The sequence below is a fragment of the Suricata suricatta genome, chromosome 4 (genome assembly GCF_006229205.1).
Source record: "Suricata suricatta isolate VVHF042 chromosome 4, meerkat_22Aug2017_6uvM2_HiC, whole genome shotgun sequence".
Taxonomy (NCBI): Eukaryota; Metazoa; Chordata; class Mammalia; order Carnivora; family Herpestidae; genus Suricata; species Suricata suricatta.
This window is the reverse complement of record NC_043703.1, coordinates 106,815,066-106,828,085: the sequence shown is the minus strand read 5'-3', so window position 1 is coordinate 106,828,085 and position 13,020 is coordinate 106,815,066. Positions and strand designations below refer to the sequence as shown.

The 13,020-nt window shown below is 42.2% G+C and overlaps 1 pseudogene; it reads right to left on the bottom strand.

The window, feature by feature from the left end:
- Positions 1-5,022: 5,022 nt before the first annotated feature.
- On the bottom strand, positions 5,023-5,135 carry LOC115290928 (annotated as a pseudogene).
- Between the last annotated feature and the right edge of the window lie 7,885 nt (positions 5,136-13,020).

Genomic DNA, 13,020 nt, shown 5'->3' with positions numbered 1-13,020 from the left:
GGCTCCTTCTCTTGCCTTTTAGGAGGCTGCCTTCTCACTGTGAGTTCTTCTTTCTGTGCATATAAAAAGAGAGAGAGCTCTCCAGTGTTTCTTATTAGGGCACTTATCCTACCATGATGGCCCCACCCTAATCACTTTATCTAACCCTAAACACCTCCTGAAGACCCAACCTCCAAATACTATCACATTGCAGAGTAAGGCTTCAACCTATGAATTTCAGTGGCTGGTGAGGGGGTGACACCATTTAGTCTATAGCAAGGTATCAGCCTTTGGGGCAGTCTCTCCAATTCCCAATCATGTGATGTGAAATGACAACCAAGACCACAGGCTGCATTTTATTTTATTTTTTCAGGTTTTTTTTTCTAATTAGAGAGAGAGAGAGAGAGAGAGAGAGAGAGAGAGGAAGAGAATGCACATGAGCAGGGGAGAGACAGAGAGGGAAAGAGAGAATCTGAAGAAGGCTTCATACGGTCAGGGCAGAGCCCAATGTGGGGCTTGATTTTATGAATTCTGGGATCATGACCTGAGCTGAGATCAAGAGTCAGACATTCAACTGACTGAGCCACCCACATGCCACCACAGGTTACATTTTAAACTCTGCAAAATTTACCTCTTATCTTCCATGACTATAAATAGGAAAGCATATTTTAAGTTATTATCCTAATTTTTAGTTTTTTTGCAACCCTCTTCAAATACTTCATTAGAATAGAAGGTGGTAGCATTCCTTTGAATTTCAAAAAGTTTCTGTCAAATGACCTACTGGAGAAAAAGAAACTCATGCTAGACACAGGAAGAAGACAACAGTAAGTTCTTCTCTGTGGTGATCTAAAAATATCACAGAATGCTGCATGTTAAAATGCATTACAAATGCATAATGACTTTCTTCTCATCCTTATATCTCCCTTATGGACTGTGATTCATACGTAAGAATGCTCTGTCACTGGAAAAGCATAAAAATCTAATTTTACCATGGCACATTGCTACTAGGAAAATATGCAGTGTTAAGACACTCCTTTGGTCTTTTTTTTTCTTTCCTGTGTTATTACAATGTTAATTGTACATTTATTTCTAGAACAATAGTAAATAATAATAGCTAACATTGAATTCTTAGCAAGTGTCAGCAACGTACCAAATGTTTACACTCCCTGTCTCTTTTAACCCTCAAAAACCCCAGGAGGTAGATATTGTTATAATCTGTGAAACCACACACAAAAAGTTAAATGTTAAGTATTTATAATTGCCTCCCTGCTCTCCAGGTAGAGTCCCTGGAGGAGTCTTTATTTTCTTTGGTGGGTGCTATTGGGGACAGGAAATGGAGAAGCCAAGAGAGAGGGGGCTAAATTCAAACAAAGAGATGGAGCCACTGAGCTGAAGGGCTGGTGGGAGCTGGGCTGACTAAGGCCTGGAAGCGGAGAGGAAAGAGAAAGAGAGGGTAGAGAGGAGGGATAGGTGGAGCCTGGCAAGGCCTGGCAGGTGGCATCAAGGCACACCATGGTCACCATAGAGAATTGGGGGAAAGAGTGGGCTAGTGGGAGAGGATACTTCAAACTTCAGGTACATAAAGTATAACTTACTCTTTCGTAGCTCTGGGAAAGCCTCACTAATGACTCTGCCATATTTCATCTAATCTAAGACACCACTGCCTATAAGATATAATCATTGTCAAGATACGTCATTATTTTATATGCCAGGAAAAAAGGAAGGAAGGAAAAAAGGCAGGAAGGAAGGGAGAGAGGGAGGGAGGGAGGAGAAAGAGAGGGAGAGAGAAGAGAGAGAAAAGAAAAAAAAAAGTAAGACAGAGAAGGAAGGAAGAAAGGGAAGGAGGGAGGGAAGGAGACAGAGAGGGAGGGAGAGAGGGAGGAAGAAGGAAATTACAAGTCCCCATCATTTGAACACATGTCCTGATTTCAGAGAAACATAATAGATTACTCTGTAATCCTCTCTCAATCAGGTTTATGGGGTTTTTCCTTCTTTTTTTTAGTGCAACATTATTTGGTTAGCCCAGATCTGAGCTGCCCAGGAAGGTTTGGCTATATTTTAGTTACATAAATTTTACAGATAAAATTGAATCTCAGAGAAGCTAAGTCACTTACCCCTGGGCTCACAGCTAATAAATGGAGAGCCAAGATTCCAACCCAAGTTAGCTTAATTCCCAAACCTGTCCTCTCTACTTTTTAATTAAGACACGCAGGCAATAGTTGGCCAGTATTTTTATTAAAGCTGTCGTTAGTAACAAAAATAAGTTTGGAATTAAAAAATAACAGCTTTATGTAACATCATTTACACGTTGTTGTGCTTCAGAACTTCTTGCTCCATCTGGAGCAAATTGTGAAAAACCATGATTTGGGCTTTGTGGCTCAAGAATTTCTTTCTATTCTTTTCAAATTATCTTGAATCAAATAAGGATAGGATGGTCAATGGGGTGCCTGGGTGACTCAGTTGGTTAAACATCTGACTTCAGCTCAGGTCATGGTCTCACAGTTTGTGAGTTTGCTGACAGCTCAGAGCCTAGAGCCTGCTTTTGGATTCTGTGTCTCCCTCTCTTTCTGCCTCTCCCATGCTTTCTCTCTCTCTCTCTCTCTCTCTCAAGAATAAACAAAAACATTTTTAAAAATTTTTTTTAAAAAGATAGTGTGGTCGGGGCGCCTGGGTGGCTCAGTCGGTTGAGCCTCTGACTTCGGCTCAGGTCAGATCTCACGTTCCTGGGTTCGAGCCCCGCATCAGGCTCTGTGCTGACAGCTAGCTCAGAGCCTGGAGCCTGCTTCCAGTTCTGTATCTCCCTCTCTCTCTGCCCCTCCCCCTCTCATGCTCTATCTCTCTGTATCAAAAATAAATTTTAAAAAAACATTAAAAAAAAAGATAGTGTGGTCAAACTCCTGAATATTCATCAGGAGGGTCTAAAATCAAAGCCAACATTTTATGTACCTCTGCTAAGCAAACATTTTCTTTTGGAGACAACAAAAGGGAAAACCTTTCTATGAGTCATAGAATTAAAGAAACATCAAGCTCTAGGACCAAGCTCTAAGGACAAGTTCTAGAACCAAGATCAAATATATAAAATGTAAATGAAGGAGCAGAACATGAACATGGGAAAAAGTGTTCAACCTCACTGATAATTACAAAAATCCCGGACTCTCCAATTCTAAAATGCGTACCTGACAATACGGTTCTGCTACATCAACTGACACTTTTAACAATCTGAACTTTTGCTTACTCTGGCCTTCTACCCAAGAATGCCTCCTCCCCCTACTCCCACTTATCAAAATCCTTCAAGGAGGAATCAAAAGCTTCCTTTTCTGTAAATCCCTCCCAAATCCTCCAAGAGGATTAATGACTCTTTATGGATTTTCCTGTCCTGATACTGATTTTCTTCCTCGTTCATTTACAGATTGTTGATGAAAGACTTCCTTAGTAGATGATCAGCTTCCTAAAGACAGGCGTCATTTGCTTGTTTGTTGGCTTGTTTTTAATGAAATCATGCTTGTAAAGCTTGAGCACAGTGAATGACATGTAAAGGGGAGCTGACAGAAGTCCAGAGCAAGGACCACCGTAAGAGACCAGAATATGGGGTTGGCTGGGTGGCTCAGTCAGCTGAGCATTGACTCTTGATCTCCGCTCAGATCAGGATCTCACAGTGCATGGGCTCGAGCCTTGCATTGGGTTCCAGGCTGACAGCGCAGAGGCTGCTTGGGATTCTTTCTCTCCCCGTCTCTCTGCCCCTCCCCTGCTCACATGCACACTCACTCATGTTTACTCTCTCTTTCAAAATAAATAAATAAACATGAAAAAAGGACCAGAATATGCCACCCCAAATATGTCTCTTTGGTTTAAGGTTTATTTTGAGCTCATGTTTTTTGAGAAACAGCAGACACAGAAGAAACTGAAAGCAGGGTAGAAGTTACCATTTTATAAGGGAGATTTAAATTTATAAAAGAAATGTCCATTTGTAAGGATGTGCCAGATAGAGAAGGAAGACTTTAGATCACAAAAGACTTCCCAACAGAGAAGGCACTGACTTAAATCTATATTAATAAGCCTTGCCTTGTTGACTGTACTCTTTCTGGTCATTTTCTCAGAACTTGCCTCCCCACCCTTCCTTTGTTTTAGCTAATGATGGTATTTAAGCTCAAGTTCTAGCCACCTCTTTGAGTTACTCTTCCTTGAGTTTCTCCCATTTATATGAGACACATGTTAATAAACATTGTTTGTTTTTGTTTTTCTCTCATTCATCAGTCTTTTAACAGAGGCTCCAGCCAAGAACTTACAAGAGTAGAAGCCGAGGGTTTTTTCTCTTCCCTACACCACCTAGTTAATGGTTGAACCAGATGGAGCTGAGAATGCAAAAGCGCTTTTCCATGGAACACTGGCTCCTGCTGCTGCCCCTGTGGGCACTCCAGTTGCTATTCTTGATAGCAGTAACAACAACAACAAACAAGTACTTTAAAAAACAAAACAGTATATAAGGAACAAAATACAAAGAACAACTTTGTGGGGTTAATGTTCTATTTCTTCTTTTCTTCAACTTTATTAAGAAAGTTGTTGAACTATTGAATCAAAAAGTTGAAATAGATGACAGAATGAACTTCATCTATATTTATTAGTTGTTAACACTTTTGCCTATTCTTTTTTTTAAATTATTCTTCTCCGTTCCTTTTTTTTTTAATGTTTTATTTATTTTTGAGAGACAGAGAGAGAAGTGCAAGCAGGGGAGGGTCAGAGAGAGAGGGAGATACAGAATCTGAAGCAGGCTCCAGGCTCCGAGTTAGCCATCAGCAGAGAGCCCAACACAGGGCTCAAACCCACGAACCATGAGATCATGACCTGAACCGAAGCCGGATGCTTAACCGACTGAGCCACCCAGGTGCCCCCTATTATTCTGAACAACTTGAAAATAAGTTATACATCCAGACACTTCACCACTGATTATTTCATCATGTACCTCCTAAAAATAAGGACATTCACCTATGTAATAATAATAAGATTATCAATAATAAAAATAATTTCCTGACACTAATTCTTTTTTAAAATATGGATCACTTCACACATTTGCATGTCATTCTTGCACAGAGGCCATGATCATCTTCCCTGTATCATTCCAGTTTTAGTATATGAGTGAGCTGCCAAAGTGAGCACTGACACTATCTAATTCTAATTCTAATTCCTCCCCCCAACTATGCCCAGAAGGTCTTTTACAACTAGAGTTTGTTTTTATTCCACTAGGATCTAATCAAGGTTTATACATTGCATTTGGTTATTTCTCTTTAGCTTCATTTAATGTAAAACAATCCCTCAATTATTTTTATTATTTATGGCATTGACTTTTTGAAAAATGCAGGCCATATGTCTTACAGAATGTTCCACTGTCTGAGTGTGTGTGTGTGTGTGTGTGTGTGTGTGTGTGTGAGAGAGAGAGAGAGAGAGAGAGAAATGTAGTTTAATGTTTTTTTTCTACCACCTGTATTTCCTATTAAATACTGAGGTTGGGTGATTTAGGTTTAAAATTTTGGTAAAATTATTTCACAGGTGATGCTTTCTATGTCATAGAGCATCTCATCAGAACGCACACATCAGGTGTCTCACTCTTAGTAACCTGGTTGGACTGTATCGCTAAAGTGCTGACCAGCAGATACCTCCCTTCGCAGTGAGCAAATAACTTGTGGAGTGACACCCTGTTGTACCTTGTTCATTTCTGTAGCTCTCAGTCCCTAGCACAGGCCACACCCAGCAGATGGATGCATTCTACCTTGGCACTACAAACTACCGTTGAGCACAAGCACACAGATCTCAGAAAGGCACTTCCTTTAATGGATTATTCTGAAATAATAGAGGCCTTGCAGCCCTAGGAGACGGCAGTAGGAATACCCAGAGCAGGTGCTGAGGAGTAGCATGGTTTCTGCTGACGGCTCAGGCTGAGTTTCCAGACTCTGTCTTCTTTCAGAGACCTGCTGGAGGGGGCCACCCAGAGCTAGGTGGAAGGCAGAAAAACAAACAAACAAAAAATTTGAAACTATCATTTCAAAGCTGGGGACAGTTTTCTGTTTTGCAATAAGTGAAGACTCGAAATCTTCCTTAGTTTTCAGAAAACCATCTGCCTGGCTCATTAATGTTATGAAATTTCAAGCAGAAAATGTTTGAGCTACATTGCTTATTATAATGTAAGAGGATGTCTATGTTTTTGCATAGTCATATCTTTTCAGAGTTTGTTCCCTTATGAGAAAAATCCTAATTTGTTTGCTTGTTTGTTTTGGGATGTGTGTATGTGTGTGTGTATGTATTGCCTGGCCATGGTTTAAAAATTCTCTGCCCATGAAAACCGTTGCTCGCTGCGCTGGAGATGGGTGGGAGGGGCACCCCAAGAATTAGTCTGTGTGAAGTTCTCACTGTTGTCATGAGGGCACCATCCACAGAAGCCCCTTCAAGCTGAATGGGAGAATGTGAATAGTCTGGCTCCAAAGCAACCCTGGGCATTCATAAAAACACCTGAGGGACATCTGCGGGGTAGCTGAAACTCATCTTATCTGTGTATGAAAGTTAAAATATGACCTCATTGAGATGTAGTTTGACGTAGCACACAAAATGCTCTCACACCAGTATGTGCACATAAAACTTCTCTGAGAAAGCAGTGTGGGCACAGAAGTGGTGGACACAGAAGTAAGAGCCACCCCATCACTAGCAGCTTTGAGAGAGAACAAAAGGGAACATGTTGGCCCCAGATCCTTTCACATTTTTTAAAATATTTATTTTTATTTTGGGGGAGAGCGGGAGAGGGGCAGAGAGAAGGGGACAGAGGATCTGAAGCAGGCTCTGTGCTGACAGGCTGACAGCAGCGAGCTGATGTGGGACTTGAACCCATGAACTTCAAGATTATGACCAAGGCCGAAGTCAGACGTTCAACCAATGGAACCACCCAGGTTCCCCTTCACATTTGACCAGGCAAAGAACTGTCTTCTTTGGCCAGGAGTGGAGGGTAACTACAGCAGTATCACTAAAAATGAGTCAGTTCTAGGTAAATAGCAATTCATATCACCTGATACGTTATCAATGGGTCAGAATTGGCCACAGTAGAGTGGATGTCTTCAGTGGAATGAACACACTATCCAAGATTTCTTGATTCCTAGAATTCCAGTTTTTTGATTCCTAGAATTTCTAGATACCTTAAACCTCTCAGCAATAAAGTTCAAGGAACAATCCACCAATCTCCACTTATCCCAAACTAAACATAAGCCTCTTCCCAAGTCCCCAGGGACAAGCAATGTACTTTCAGGATTCACCCTGTGCGGGGTTTTGTGTAGCACTGGGGCTAATTTTGCTCAGACAGGTGCGGTTTATAGCACAGGGCCCAAGGACTCAAAGTCTTGTCTCCCTTAACATCTTTCTTTGTTAATTAAATTTTTTTTCCTAAATGTTTATTTATTTTTGACAGTGAGAGAGACAGAGCATGCGTGGGGGAGGGGCAGAGAGCGCGGGAGACACAGAATCCGAAGCAGGCTCTAGGCTCTGAGCTGTCAGCACAGATCCTGGTGAGCTGTCAACCACCCAGGTGTTGAAAGAGGACACTTCAGATGCCATGAAATCTACCTGCCTGCCCAGGCAGGGTCCTCAGTATATGGTCAACTATTAGTGTTTCTCTCAATTAATTGAAGTGTCTCTGAATATAAGTTTCTAAATTAATAAATAAACTTTTTAAAAAAGTTTTAAATAAAGTAGGAAGAAGGAATTTTCTGATCTCAGTATCAAGGAATTTTTTTCTCCACTTCATAAGAAGTGGAATAGATCCAGGCCTGGTGAACCCTGAAGTTTATGCAATTTTATGGCCCTCTTACACCAAAGAACATAAAATTCCAAACTCACACAAAATCACTTTTCTTAAAATAAGGAAGAAAATCAAAACAAATTAAAACCTATATAGGGGCATCTGGGTGACTCAGTTGGTTAAGTGTCCAACTTCAGCTCAGGTTATGATCTTGCAGTTTGTGGGTTTGAACCCCGTGTCGGGCTCTGTGCTGACATCTCAGAGCCTGGAGCCTGCTTCAGATTCTGTCTCCTTTTCTTGCTCTGCTACTCCTATACTTGCACTTTGTGTCTCTCTCTCAAAAATTAACGTTAAAAAATTGTTTTAAATTAAAACTATATAAACTTTAGAAATATAAGAATCATAAAACCCAGAAATATTACGTATTTTCATAAACTGTCTGACGTATCTCTATAACACTTTTTCCCCACATTTTTTGGTCCATACACTCTCTGGTTGCTACTTCGTATAACAGTAAATTTGTGAAATACGTTTTTATGGAAAAAAAAGAAAAAGAAGGATAATTTAGTCTTTCCTCCACCATTTTTGGTCAAAGCTTACTTTTCAGGGTGTTTAGGTGGCTCAGTTGGTTAAGCATCAGACTCTCGGTTTTGGTTCAGGTCATGATCTCACTATTCATAAGAGCTTCACAGCTCAGAGCCTGGAGCCTGCTTCAGATTCTGTGTCTCCCCTTCTCTCTGCCCCTCCCATGCTCATGCTCTGTCTCTCTCTGTCTCTCAATAATAAATAAATGTTTAAAAAATAAAAAATAGGGGCGCCTGGGTGGCTCAGTTGGTTGAGCCTCTGACTTCGGCTCAGGTCAGATCTCACATTCGTGGGTTTGAGCCCCGCGTCGGGCTCTGTGCTGACAGCTAGCTCAGAGCCTAGAGCCTACTTCCGGTTCTGTGTCTCCTTCTCTCTCTGCCCCTCCACCTCTCATGCTCTGTCTCTCTCTGTATCAAGAATAAATAAAACATTTAAAAGAACATTAAAAAAATTTTTTTAAATAAAAAATAAAAAATAAACCCACTTGAAAAAAAAAAGAAAAGTCAACTTCTCCAGCTCAGTTTTACAATTCATTATTTGTAATGTCATGTATATTGTTGGATTTTCCCCAAATTTGGAAAAACTATCAAGTTCATTTTGTACAGGAGCTATATATAATTTCAGGAACTTCCAAGTTTTTCTTGTACAGTGAGTCATCTTATTCTTTGAATTGATAACACTCATTATCCAGTTTGCCACCAATATTCTCATAGTGGCATATGTCAATGTTTTATGTCAAGACAGCAAAAACTTAGTAAGAATCTACAAAGATGTGCTTGGGAGATGCCATTTCAAGTTGGAGAGAAGTATGAGCACAAGCACGCCTAGCAAAGACAAGAATTAAATGGATGAAGCAAAGGCTACATGGGTGATGGCAAACAGGTGATAAGACTGTAGGTGGAAAATCGTGCCAAACAAAGCAAATATCTGAGGACACACTCTCATGCCTTTAAGTATACAATCAAATCCTCTGATGGATCACTGAGAATAAGAAAGCCAACCCAGTCTTGCATTAAGTTCATAAGATGAACCTTGGATTGAATCCTAACTTTGCCAAGATCAGCCTGGCAACAACATGACTTTCCGCAGAAACGACTAGCTAGCAACATGAATGAATGCCTTGAAATCCACTAACTGTATCTCCAAGTCAACTTTCCCTTAGTCAAATCCTCAAAATGCCCCAACCATTCCCACACCAGCAGACTCAAGAGGAAGTATAATGGAGGTGCCTGGGTGGCTCAGTCGGTTAGGTGGCCAACTTCAACTCAAGTCATAATCTCATGGTTCATGGGTTTGAGCCCCATATTGGGCTCTGTGCTGACAGTTCAGAGCCTGGAGCCCGCTTCAGATTCTGTGTCTCCCTCCCTCTCTCTGCTCCTTCCCTGCTCACACTCTGTCTTCCTCTCTCAAAAATAAATAAACATTAAAAAAAAAGAAGTATGAGGGAGGGAGAGCTGAAGCAGTAAGAAGACTCAGCCCTAACTGATTGCAGTTAAAATGGTTTCTGTAAATTTTACAAAAACATATGACTACATGACCACATTGCTAGGAACTCTCCCAAGGCCATGCAAGGGGCTTATGCAAGTGAGGGGCCCAGAAATGCAAGTTTCTCTAGTTTCATTGTACATTCATCTCTTGGTGGAGAGCATAAAACAAAAACCACATACACACTGTATTAGTTATTTCCTGTTGAGTAACAAATTATATCAAAACTTAGTGCTTTCAAACCACATACATTTATTATCTCAGTTTCTGAGGGTCAGGAATCCAGGCATAGCTCAGTTGAGTCCTATGCTTCATGGTCTCTCACAAGGCTGCAGTCAAGATGTTGGCCTAGGGTCTACAGTCTCATCTGAAGACTTGACTGGGGAAAGACTGGCTTCCAAGCTCATTCATGTAGTTGTTGGTAGGATTCATTTCCTTGAGAACTGTTAGACTAAAGTCCTCATTTCCTAGTTGGCAGATGGTCAGAGCCTACCCTCAGTTCCTTGCCACATAAGCCTGTCCAACATGGCAGCTTGCTTCATTAAAACTAGGAAGAGAGAGTTTACTAACAAGACAGAAGTCACAATCATTTAGAATTGAATCATGGAAGTGGCATCTTATTATCTTTGCTGTAGTCTATTGGTTTAAAGCAAGTCACTAAGAATAGACACTTGGAGGCTCCAAGAAGCAAGCCAGTCTCTAGAATAATTTTTCAAGTCTGCCCACTGGCAGGAATACGAGGCACAACACAACCTGGCTGGTTAGCCTACAGGGTATAGCAGGAAGTAGAAATGCCTCTCACACACTGCGGCCACAGGAAGTGGGGAAGATGGAATGCCAGACTCCAGTCTAAATGGATCATCCTGCGATTCAGGTTTCAAAGTGAATCATTAAATGCAGGACTGAGACAGATATCAAAGTCAAGAACAGAGGCAATGGGAGTTGGACAAGAAGTGATTCAGGGAGTCCTTCAGGCAAGTGGCCAGCACCTGTGGCAGGGTGTTTAGCTATCTTCAGGTTATCTTTGCATAGGCAGGTGGTCCATTAAGAGGTTGGGAATGGACAGACAGAAAGGACATAAATGAAGAGTTAGCAACTATGTGAAACAAACACTTCCTTGCTTTTTCTTCCTCCCCTCTCTGGAGACATTTTGAGTGCCACTCTAACTTTTCCTCTTTCTTTTTTTTTAATATTTGTTTATTTTGCAGGGGGAGGGGCAAAGAGAGAGAGAGAGAGAGAGAGAGAGAGCGCAAATCCCAAGCAGGTTCCGTGCTGCCAGCCCTGATCCTGATGCGTGGCTCAATCTCACAAACCATGAGACCATGACCTGAGTCAAAATCAAGACTCAGACACTTAACTAAACCACCCAGATGCTCCAGTGAAATTTTATTTTTTTAAACAAATTTCTTGAGACATAACTCACATACCATACAATTCACCTACTAAGGCATAGAAGCAATGGTTTTTAGTGTATCAACAGAGTTATGCAACTATTATCACAATGAATTTTAAATCATTTTCTTTATCCTCCAAAGAAATCCCACATTCCTTACTAGTCATGTCCCATTTCCCTCAACCAGCACTTCCAAGCCCCAGGCAATCACTATTCCGCTTTACCTTTCACTGCCTATTTGCAATTAAAAGGTCACATGCTCTACAGATCTCACCTAATAACACTTCTCAGTGACCACAAACCTTTGACAAACAAGGTAGATCTGTGAGTAGAACATCAGGGATTGCATAGTGAGGAGTGGTGATGACTCTGTGGGGTGGGGCGTGGTGATGACTCAGTGATGACAAAACCTGAGTGAAGCAGCTGATGGAGACGAAAATCCCTAGACAGCAGGGTCAAAGACCAAAGAGCAAGTACAAGTCCATGGCTAAGGACTAGCAGAAATGCCACAGCACCAGTGGCACTTTATTGGATCACAATAGTCTCCCAAATTCTTTTCTGGAAGGCCTAAGCAGACAGTCCCACAGCGGGATAAAGCTCTTGGGCTTTGGAGTCAGAGGGCCGGGTATAACTACTGGTTTCCCACTTGCTAGTTGTGTGAACTCGGGCTGACATACTTCTTAAGCCTCACTTTCCTGATTGGTAAAGACGAAACCAGGCCTAGGATGGGTGGATCACGGTGTGCAGGCTCATGGGACTTACCTCCCTGCGGTGAGAGCTTGACACACATCTGGGCCCCTACCAGGTGTGGAGGACCCACCTTCCCACATCCACCAATGCCAAGCGAATTTTTAAAAAAATTTTAAATGTTTATTTATTTTTGAGAGACAAAGAAAGCATGAACATGAGCAAGGGAGGGACAGAGAGAGGGCAGAGAGAGAGGGACACACAGAATCTGAAGCAAGCTCCAGGCTCCGAACTGTCAGCACAGAGCCCACCGGGGCCTTGAACCCATGAACTCACGAATCATGACCTGAGCTGAAGTTGGACACTTAACCAACTGAATCACCCAGGCGACCCGCCAAGTGCAGTTTTGAAAGAATGACCACGTGATCATAAAAGCAGAGAATTGTTCTTTGGCTGTTCCATCCTTTGCAGCTGGGCTGCTGGGGCTCAGCGTGCTCAGGCCCAGAAGAGTCCTGGGCAGCTTGCAGCCCAGAATTTTCTAGCAAGCATCCATCCACTTTCCCGCTTGCAGCTGGGCCAAGTTATTCACTCCCCACTGTGGAGGAGCCAGGGTCTGGACTCAGGTTCTGCCTCCCTTGACCATACGGCCCCACACAGTGGACAACACCCTACACGTGATAGGGTAGCTGCATGGACAGCTAAGCACCACCCCCTGCCCTATCTTTTCCTACCTCACCAGCATCTTGTCCCGAGGAACTGGATTTTGCACATGCAAACACACACACACACACACACACACCTACCTCTACCCTTTGTTGTCAGCTCTTCAAGGCAAACACATGAACAAAGCCGACTGACCCAACCCTGAAAGAGAAGCTGTAAACTGTCCTGCCCAGGGACCTCCAAACCTGCGCTGAATACACCTTGGGAGAAAGGAAGGCCTGCCCCACTTCCTAAGTTTCTCCACCCAAATTCTTGGTTCTAAGACAACTATATAACTCCCATCCCCAGCTGCCAATCAGCGTCTCAGGGTAGGACTCTGGGGCGGCACCCACGGCTGGCCTCAACCTAAAACTCAGAGAAGTGAGGATTTCATGATAGCAGCCGGGCCCAAGGC